This window comes from Teleopsis dalmanni, chromosome 1 (assembly GCF_002237135.1).
Source record: "Teleopsis dalmanni isolate 2A chromosome 1, ASM223713v2, whole genome shotgun sequence".
Classification (NCBI taxonomy): Eukaryota; Metazoa; Arthropoda; class Insecta; order Diptera; family Diopsidae; genus Teleopsis; species Teleopsis dalmanni.
This window is the reverse complement of record NC_051846.1, coordinates 152,761,523-152,771,534: the sequence shown is the minus strand read 5'-3', so window position 1 is coordinate 152,771,534 and position 10,012 is coordinate 152,761,523. Positions and strand designations below refer to the sequence as shown.

Genomic DNA, 10,012 nt, shown 5'->3' with positions numbered 1-10,012 from the left:
CTTTATTTATCATTTCATGCTAAATTCCTTTGAGAAAAACCAGCTATAACTCTGTACTAAGCTTAGAGCTGTTAAGCCGCATACAGAACTTTTTTTTTGCTGTAGGTTGAAAACTAGACCATCTCTTAGTAATATGGTGGAGGTGGATATCTGGAAGATTACAATCGCAGCACACAAAAGTTCAATGACTGAAAGCCAATTCCAGTAATGAAGGACAAAAAGGAGAGTAAATGGACTTAATATTTAGCATGCTAAATTTATCGAAGTCAGAATAGTACAGGCGAATATGTTTATCGAAGCCAGAAAAGCACAGGCGAATATGTTTAAAATGAAATCTACAACAATTGAAAGGAGTGGGATTGGTGTAAGCTTGCGGAACAAATAAGCCAGAAATAAACTCTAAACTATTGATCGTGACGCCCTTGGTTGTAGAAAGGAATGTGTGTCCGATAAGATAGGAGGATGTACATTTGACTATTGTTACTGACTCTTATAATATTTTGGAATGACGCTCTGAAGTTATCGTCATTGAATATTTCGCAGCGTTCATAAGCACTTTCCTATATAGTGATCTAAAAAATATTTTAATATATTTACATGATGTTATTTTTCAAAATATATAGTGTGAATATCTAAATTTTACAAAATTATGTAAAACTACAGTAGAATATGTTTATAAAAAAAAATTATTCAAATGAAAATGTTTCTATAACTGAAAGCAATTTAAAAAAAAACTGCTACTATTCATCTTTAATCAAATCGAATTTCAACGAACATATCGTTTACAACCAGCATTTTTGTATTGTATTAATCTTTCGAAATTTTTCGATTTTAACCAATTTATTTTACATAATGATATCACATTTATCACACATAGGTTTCTTTTTTGTATTGGTACCAAACTTCAGGGTTTTGTGCCTTACAGTATCGTCTTTGCGTTATCCTATTGAAGAAACCTCTTCACTATAAAACTATTTTATATTTTAATAAATATTATACATTAAAATAATAAAATAAATTTATTTAAATAAATTTTAAATTAGTGTAAAGATTGTTAACAAAAGATACGCTAATCTAGAAAGTACAAAATGTATCTTGGCGATATGTCTCACACATATGGGGATCAATCATTAGCACTAAAACAGCCGTATATACTACATGTAACATGGAACCAATTTTCACTATCATAGAAATAGAAAAATGAGTTTGGGCCAGTTAATCATAAAATTTTGCTGATATATGAAAACACTACCTAACACTCGCTTGTGTTGGATGAGTTTAATAGAGATCTTGAACTCAGTTTGGAATTAATAATCCTAGTAATGATATTGTTTTTTCATTATTATACCTCATCTGTCCTTATCTCATGGGCATTTAACATATAAACTTTGTCCATTCCAAAGTAAGCTTATTATAATAACTTATTACATACCTATTTCGTCATATTAAACCGTGTTTTAGGAATTCGTAAATGATATTTTCCACTATGAAATGGTTTAAAAATGGTCTTTAATTTTTATAGTACACTTTTGCAGTGATAAAGTAGTCGGCCTTTTCAGCATACAAATAACACGAACGTATGATCTATTCATAGTGTAATTTTCTTAAGACAAGGGAGTATCCTGGAATTAGGGAATAATCCTGGGAATAGGGAATAATCCTGGGAATAGGGAATAATATCCTCTTTTATATTTGATAATACACTCTACAGATAATATACTAAAAAATATTTTTTATACAAATAACACTAACGTGTGATCTAATCATAGTGTACTTTTCTTAAGACAAAGGTGTATCCAGGAATTTGGGAATATATCCTCCTTTATATTCGATAATACACGCCACAGATAATATGCTAAAAAATATTATCTAGTATAACATCTGACACAATTCTAGCTACGCCATTGTGTTAAAGTGACAATGCCATCATTATAATACGTCTATTAACCTAATTTTTTTTTTTAATAATTAAAAGCTTCAGTTAAATATTTTTATTTATTCCATTACATTTTAACAGGTTATAATGCAACAAGAATAATTAAATAAATGAGTAAATGTTTTCAACGTTCCCGACATTTTTATAGTTCACATATTGCAGCCCCTAAAACGTTACCTATACAATTTCAGATATTTAAATAATGTTTCATCTTACCTCTAATCATTTTCTCAAAGTGGTCGAAGAGAATATATCACAAAAAAAAACAGGAGCTATGATGAAGACATTAATCTAACAATTTCATATCTTGGTATATTAATAATTTACTTAATAATTTACCTTTAAAATATAAAAGTGCTTCTAATGTTGATCAGATGAACCTGGTTCAGTTCCACCGTCTTTATCTTTAGAATATGACAAACCCTTAGTTGCTGAACGCATGACGTGAGGAATTACTGGATGATCATTTGGATGAGCCTTACAAAGTTTATCTATTTGAAGTAATTTTCCCAAATAGAATTTCCTCTCATTATCAGCGATTTTGCAACACATTTTAAGATCATCCAAAGTTTTAGCGTGGGCGAGCACCTGTTTATCTGCCTCTGCTTTGGCTTTGCGCTGAGCAGCGTTCATTTTATTTTTGTCAGCCATTTTGCGGATTTAGTTTAATTGCTTAAATTAAAAACTGTAATGAAGTTTTCAATTTTTAAACTGAAAAATTTATTTCAATTTATTTCAGTTTATTTAGAGAAACTAACTTCTCTGGTAAAATGTTTTGATTATAAAAATAATAAATTTAAAAGATAACTTGAATTGAAGTTTGTTTGAAATTTTTCCTAGCATTGCCAGACCAATAAAAATCATTTGCTATTTCTTATTTGAAGTCTATTTTTGTAAACTTTTAAAACAAAATTTATTTATGTAGTTTTTATATTTATTTTTATTTATATAATACTTTTCTATATAAAGTTGCTACCTTTTCGAAATTTTTTTACTTTTATATTAGAGCAAAAGGATTATATAAATTAAAAAAAAAATTTTAAAAAGTTTGTATATTAAAAAGCTGAAGCTTTTAATTTTAATGCTGTTATAATATAACATATTTATTAGCTCAGATCATTATCACTAGATCAGTTTCGTAAAAACACTGTATTTTTTAAAGTTTAACGTCCAAAGGTTGTTAGTTTTTAGTTTTATATTATCTTGTATTATATGTGTTATGCAGAAGAAGATCTTCGATCTTGTGGATACACACCTTAATTCAGAAACACACTCTCTCAAATCAAATACGATATATATTCCGTCAAGAAGATATGCTGGGCTTTAAACTATACTTCAGACACTATTGAGTGAAAGTACTTTAGATATTAACTCACGTTTCAAAGAGAAAAGAAGAAGTCTAATAATGATTGCAAAAGACTATCTTCTTTTTCTGATCTCGGACTTTATGCAAACTTATGTCACACATTATGTACTGCGTATTGTTCTTATCTATCGTTTAAAGATAAGAACTAAGAAATATATACATAAACTGTTTATGTATTCTGTTTATGTATATAAAGGCAATTAATTTATATTAAAATACATATATAAATTATCTCCTTATTATTTGTTTACACTACTTCGTAAATCAGCGATCGTACAATTTAAAAATTTGTGTTTATTGGTTCGGAGTTTTTTTTTCATTTAAAACAATGTAGTATATATCGTAAAAACTTTGGAATACATTTAGAATTTTCTTGATCGCTTAGTCCGTAACCGTATATTCCATAAGCATAACAGTTATAGTAATTGATATTTTGGCTTTTTATGGCGTAATAAGTCCTTAATCTTTATTTAATACCAGCGATTAATTCCCAATCATGATTAATTCTTTGCAGTTCAATAATATTACAGATTCCATCTGTCCATAATATATATAAGGTTTTACGATATATTCACATTTCAAATAATCACCAATATATTTGTTTTTTAATCGTCAAAGTTTTCATAATTTTGTAAACTCTATTAAACTAGAGCGGCCACACATTACTTTCAACAAAATAATAAAATACTATTCTAGATATTATAATATACTTATTTTAAAACTAATGGATTAAATTCTTACAGTTTGCATTGATTTGTTCTGAAATTATTTATTTTAATAATAATTATTTATTATTAAAAGTTATTTTAATAATTAATTGCATATATTTCAATTTCTCGCGTTGGTAATTTAAAAAATAAAGAAAATATTAAATGTTTTATTAATAAAAACTAAAACTTTGTATCGAAAATCGAATCATCTTATTTTTCAAAATATATAGTGTGAATATCGATGTCGTTATTTTAAATTGTGACGTTAGACGTTTTACCGTCTTGAAAAATAGTGTGATGTTATACCAGTCTTAGTCTCATGGAAGTTGAATTCACTAATAATTGGGTCTGGTGTAATATCACAGAAAAGGTTTAAAGTTTAGCTGATTAACTAACTAGCTGATTATTGGAATTTCGAATAAAGTATGTATGTATATATAAATTATATATATATACTGTATGTACATAAATGTAATATATGAATACATAATAATGTACAATATATAAACAGCAAAAAAATATTTTTGGTATATCCCCTCCATTGGTATATTCTAGTTACACCATTGTGTTGAGGTGACATAGTATCATCATTTATCATTATAATACGTCTATTAACCTAGTTTAATATATTTTTAATATATTCATAAATATATTTTTGTTTCAATTTAAAAATATTTAAACGCTTCAGTTAATTAAGTTAAATTATTTCATTTATTCGATCACATCTTAACAGGTTAAAATGCAACAAGAATAATTAAATAAATGAGTAAATGTTTTCAACGTTCCAGACCCTTATTAGTTTTCATATTGCAGCCCCTAAAACGATACCTATATAGTTTCTGATTTTTATATAATATTTTATCTTACCTCCAATCATTTTCTCCGAAGTGTTCCGTAGTTTTCGTTTTTGTCCACAAAGTAAAGTTTATTTTTTGAATTAGAGAATAAATCACAAAGAGAAAACAGGAACTATGATAAAGACATTAATCTAAAAATTTCATATCTTGGTATATCAGAAACTTAATTATTTACCTTTAAAATATGAAAGTGCTTCTAATGTTGATCAGATGAACCTGGTTCAGTTTCACAGTTTTTATCTTTAGAATATGACAAACCCTTAGTTGCTGAATGCATGACACGAGGAATTACTGGATGATCATTTGGATGATCCTTACAAAGTTTATCTATTTGAAGTAATTTTCCCAAATAGAATTTCCTCTCATTATCAGCGATTTTGCAACACATTTTAAGATCATCCAAAGTTTTAACGTGGGCGAGCACCTGTTTATCTGCCTCTGCCTTGGCTTTGCGTTGAGCAGCATTCATTTTATTTTTGTCAGCCATTTTGCGGATTTAGTTTAATTGCTTAAATTAAAAACTGTAATGAAGTTTTCAATTTTTAACTGAAAAATTTATTTCAATTTATTTCAGTTTATTTAGAGAAACTAACTTCTCTGGTAAAATGTTTTGATTATAAAAATAATAAATTTAAAAGATAACTTGAATTGAAGTTTGTTTGAAATTTTTCCTAGCATTGCCAGACCAATAAAAATCATTTGCTATTTCTTATTTGAAGTCTATTTTTGTAAACTTTTAAAACAAAATTTATTTATGTAGTTTTTATATTTATTTTTATTTATATAATACTTTTCTATATAAAGTTGCTACCTTTTCGAAATTTTTTTACTTTTATATTAGAGCAAAAGGATTATATAAATTAAAAAAAAAATTTTAAAAAGTTTGTATATTAAAAAGCTGAAGCTTTTAATTTTAATGCTGTTATAATATAACATATTTATTAGCTCAGATCATTATCACTAGATCAGTTTCGTAAAAACACTGTATTTTTTAAAGTTTAACGTCCAAAGGTTGTTAGTTTTTAGTTTTATATTATCTTGTATTATATGTGTTATGCAGAAGAAGATCTTCGATCTTGTGGATACACACCTTAATTCAGAAACACACTCTCTCAAATCAAATACGATATATATTCCGTCAAGAAGATATGCTGGGCTTTAAACTATACTTCAGACACTATTGAGTGAAAGTACTTTAGATATTAACTCACGTTTCAAAGAGAAAAGAAGAAGTCTAATAATGATTGCAAAAGACTATCTTCTTTTTCTGATCTCGGACTTTATGCAAACTTATGTCACACATTATGTACTGCGTATTGTTCTTATCTATCGTTTAAAGATAAGAACTAAGAAATATATACATAAACTGTTTATGTATTCTGTTTATGTATATAAAGGCAATTAATTTATATTAAAATACATATATAAATTATCTCCTTATTATTTGTTTACACTACTTCGTAAATCAGCGATCGTACAATTTAAAAATTTGTGTTTATTGGTTCGGAGTTTTTTTTTCATTTAAAACAATGTAGTATATATCGTAAAAACTTTGGAATACATTTAGAATTTTCTTGATCGCTTAGTCCGTAACCGTATATTCCATAAGCATAACAGTTATAGTAATTGATATTTTGGCTTTTTATGGCGTAATAAGTCCTTAATCTTTATTTAATACCAGCGATTAATTCCCAATCATGATTAATTCTTTGCAGTTCAATAATATTACAGATTCCATCTGTCCATAATATATATAAGGTTTTACGATATATTCACATTTCAAATAATCACCAATATATTTGTTTTTTAATCGTCAAAGTTTTCATAATTTTGTAAACTCTATTAAACTAGAGCGGCCACACATTACTTTCAACAAAATAATAAAATACTATTCTAGATATTATAATATACTTATTTTAAAACTAATGGATTAAATTCTTACAGTTTGCATTGATTTGTTCTGAAATTATTTATTTTAATAATAATTATTTATTATTAAAAGTTATTTTAATAATTAATTGCATATATTTCAATTTCTCGCGTTGGTAATTTAAAAAATAAAGAAAATATCAAATGTTTTATTAATAAAAACTAAAACTTTGTATCGAAAATCGAATCATCTTATTTTTCAAAATATATAGTGTGAATATCGATGTCGTTATTTTAAATTGTGACGTTAGACGTTTTACCGTCTTGAAAAATAGTGTGATGTTATACCAGTCTTAGTCTCATGGAAGTTGAATTCACTAATAATTGGGTCTGGTGTAATATCACAGAAAAGGTTTAAAGTTTAGCTGATTAACTAACTAGCTGATTATTGGAATTTCGAATAAAGTATGTATGTATATATAAATTATATATATATACTGTATGTACATAAATGTAATATATGAATACATAATAATGTACAATATATAAACAGCAAAAAAATATTTTTGGTATATCCCCTCCATTGGTATATTCTAGTTACACCATTGTGTTGAGGTGACATAGTATCATCATTTATCATTATAATACGTCTATTAACCTAGTTTAATATATTTTTAATATATTCATAAATATATTTTTGTTTCAATTTAAAAATATTTAAACGCTTCAGTTAATTAAGTTAAATTATTTCATTTATTCGATCACATCTTAACAGGTTAAAATGCAACAAGAATAATTAAATAAATGAGTAAATGTTTTCAACGTTCCAGACCCTTATTAGTTTTCATATTGCAGCCCCTAAAACGATACCTATATAGTTTCTGATTTTTATATAATATTTTATCTTACCTCCAATCATTTTCTCCGAAGTGTTCCGTAGTTTTCGTTTTTGTCCACAAAGTAAAGTTTATTTTTTGAATTAGAGAATAAATCACAAAGAGAAAACAGGAACTATGATAAAGACATTAATCTAAAAATTTCATATCTTGGTATATCAGAAACTTAATTATTTACCTTTAAAATATGAAAGTGCTTCTAATGTTGATCAGATGAACCTGGTTCAGTTTCACAGTTTTTATCTTTAGAATATGACAAACCCTTAGTTGCTGAATGCATGACACGAGGAATTACTGGATGATCATTTGGATGATCCTTACAAAGTTTATCTATTTGAAGTAATTTTCCCAAATAGAATTTCCTCTCATTATCAGCGATTTTGCAACACATTTTAAGATCATCCAAAGTTTTAACGTGGGCGAGCACCTGTTTATCTGCCTCTGCCTTGGCTTTGCGTTGAGCAGCATTCATTTTATTTTTGTCAGCCATTTTGCGGATTTAGTTTAATTGCTTAAATTAAAAACTGTAATGAAGTTTTCAATTTTTAACTGAAAAATTTATTTCAATTTATTTCAGTTTATTTAGAGAAACTAACTTCTCTGGTAAAATGTTTTGATTATAAAAATAATAAATTTAAAAGATAACTTGAATTGAAGTTTGTTTGAAATTTTTCCTAGCATTGCCAGACCAATAAAAATCATTTGCTATTTCTTATTTGAAGTCTATTTTTGTAAACTTTTAAAACAAAATTTATTTATGTAGTTTTTATATTTATTTTTATTTATATAATACTTTTCTATATAAAGTTGCTACCTTTTCGAAATTTTTTTACTTTTATATTAGAGCAAAAGGATTATATAAATTAAAAAAAAAATTTTAAAAAGTTTGTATATTAAAAAGCTGAAGCTTTTAATTTTAATGCTGTTATAATATAACATATTTATTAGCTCAGATCATTATCACTAGATCAGTTTCGTAAAAACACTGTATTTTTTAAAGTTTAACGTCCAAAGGTTGTTAGTTTTTAGTTTTATATTATCTTGTATTATATGTGTTATGCAGAAGAAGATCTTCGATCTTGTGGATACACACCTTAATTCAGAAACACACTCTCTCAAATCAAATACGATATATATTCCGTCAAGAAGATATGCTGGGCTTTAAACTATACTTCAGACACTATTGAGTGAAAGTACTTTAGATATTAACTCACGTTTCAAAGAGAAAAGAAGAAGTCTAATAATGATTGCAAAAGACTATCTTCTTTTTCTGATCTCGGACTTTATGCAAACTTATGTCACACATTATGTACTGCGTATTGTTCTTATCTATCGTTTAAAGATAAGAACTAAGAAATATATACATAAACTGTTTATGTATTCTGTTTATGTATATAAAGGCAATTAATTTATATTAAAATACATATATAAATTATCTCCTTATTATTTGTTTACACTACTTCGTAAATCAGCGATCGTACAATTTAAAAATTTGTGTTTATTGGTTCGGAGTTTTTTTTTCATTTAAAACAATGTAGTATATATCGTAAAAACTTTGGAATACATTTAGAATTTTCTTGATCGCTTAGTCCGTAACCGTATATTCCATAAGCATAACAGTTATAGTAATTGATATTTTGGCTTTTTATGGCGTAATAAGTCCTTAATCTTTATTTAATACCAGCGATTAATTCCCAATCATGATTAATTCTTTGCAGTTCAATAATATTACAGATTCCATCTGTCCATAATATATATAAGGTTTTACGATATATTCACATTTCAAATAATCACCAATATATTTGTTTTTTAATCGTCAAAGTTTTCATAATTTTGTAAACTCTATTAAACTAGAGCGGCCACACATTACTTTCAACAAAATAATAAAATACTATTCTAGATATTATAATATACTTATTTTAAAACTAATGGATTAAATTCTTACAGTTTGCATTGATTTGTTCTGAAATTATTTATTTTAATAATAATTATTTATTATTAAAAGTTATTTTAATAATTAATTGCATATATTTCAATTTCTCGCGTTGGTAATTTAAAAAATAAAGAAAATATTAAATGTTTTATTAATAAAAACTAAAACTTTGTATCGAAAATCGAATCATCTTATTTTTCAAAATATATAGTGTGAATATCGATGTCGTTATTTTAAATTGTGACGTTAGACGTTTTACCGTCTTGAAAAATAGTGTGATGTTATACCAGTCTTAGTCTCATGGAAGTTGAATTCACTAATAATTGGGTCTGGTGTAATATCACAGAAAAGGTTTAAAGTTTAGCTGATTAACTAACTAGCTGATTATTGGAATTTCGAATAAAGTATGTATGTATATATAAATTATATATATATACTGTATGTA

At 26.1% G+C, this 10,012-nt stretch overlaps 3 long non-coding RNA genes across 3 annotated transcripts; all 3 read right to left on the bottom strand.

Annotated features, from left to right (window-relative positions):
• Positions 1-1,976: 1,976 nt before the first annotated feature.
• LOC119668236 lies at positions 1,977-2,710 on the bottom strand. Its single transcript, XR_005251473.1, has 3 exons — positions 2,276-2,710; positions 2,153-2,208; positions 1,977-2,101 (listed from the first exon to the last, which is right to left on the bottom strand). It is a non-coding gene; the product is annotated as an uncharacterized LOC119668236 (long non-coding RNA).
• A 1,990-nt stretch (positions 2,711-4,700) lies between these two features.
• On the bottom strand, positions 4,701-5,482 carry LOC119668230. Its single transcript, XR_005251472.1, has 3 exons — positions 5,045-5,482; positions 4,880-4,981; positions 4,701-4,828 (listed from the first exon to the last, which is right to left on the bottom strand). It is a non-coding gene; the product is annotated as an uncharacterized LOC119668230 (long non-coding RNA).
• A 1,986-nt stretch (positions 5,483-7,468) lies between these two features.
• Positions 7,469-8,250, bottom strand: LOC119668225. The gene is made up of 3 exons (XR_005251471.1): positions 7,813-8,250; positions 7,648-7,749; positions 7,469-7,596 (listed from the first exon to the last, which is right to left on the bottom strand). It is a non-coding gene; the product is annotated as an uncharacterized LOC119668225 (long non-coding RNA).
• Between the last annotated feature and the right edge of the window lie 1,762 nt (positions 8,251-10,012).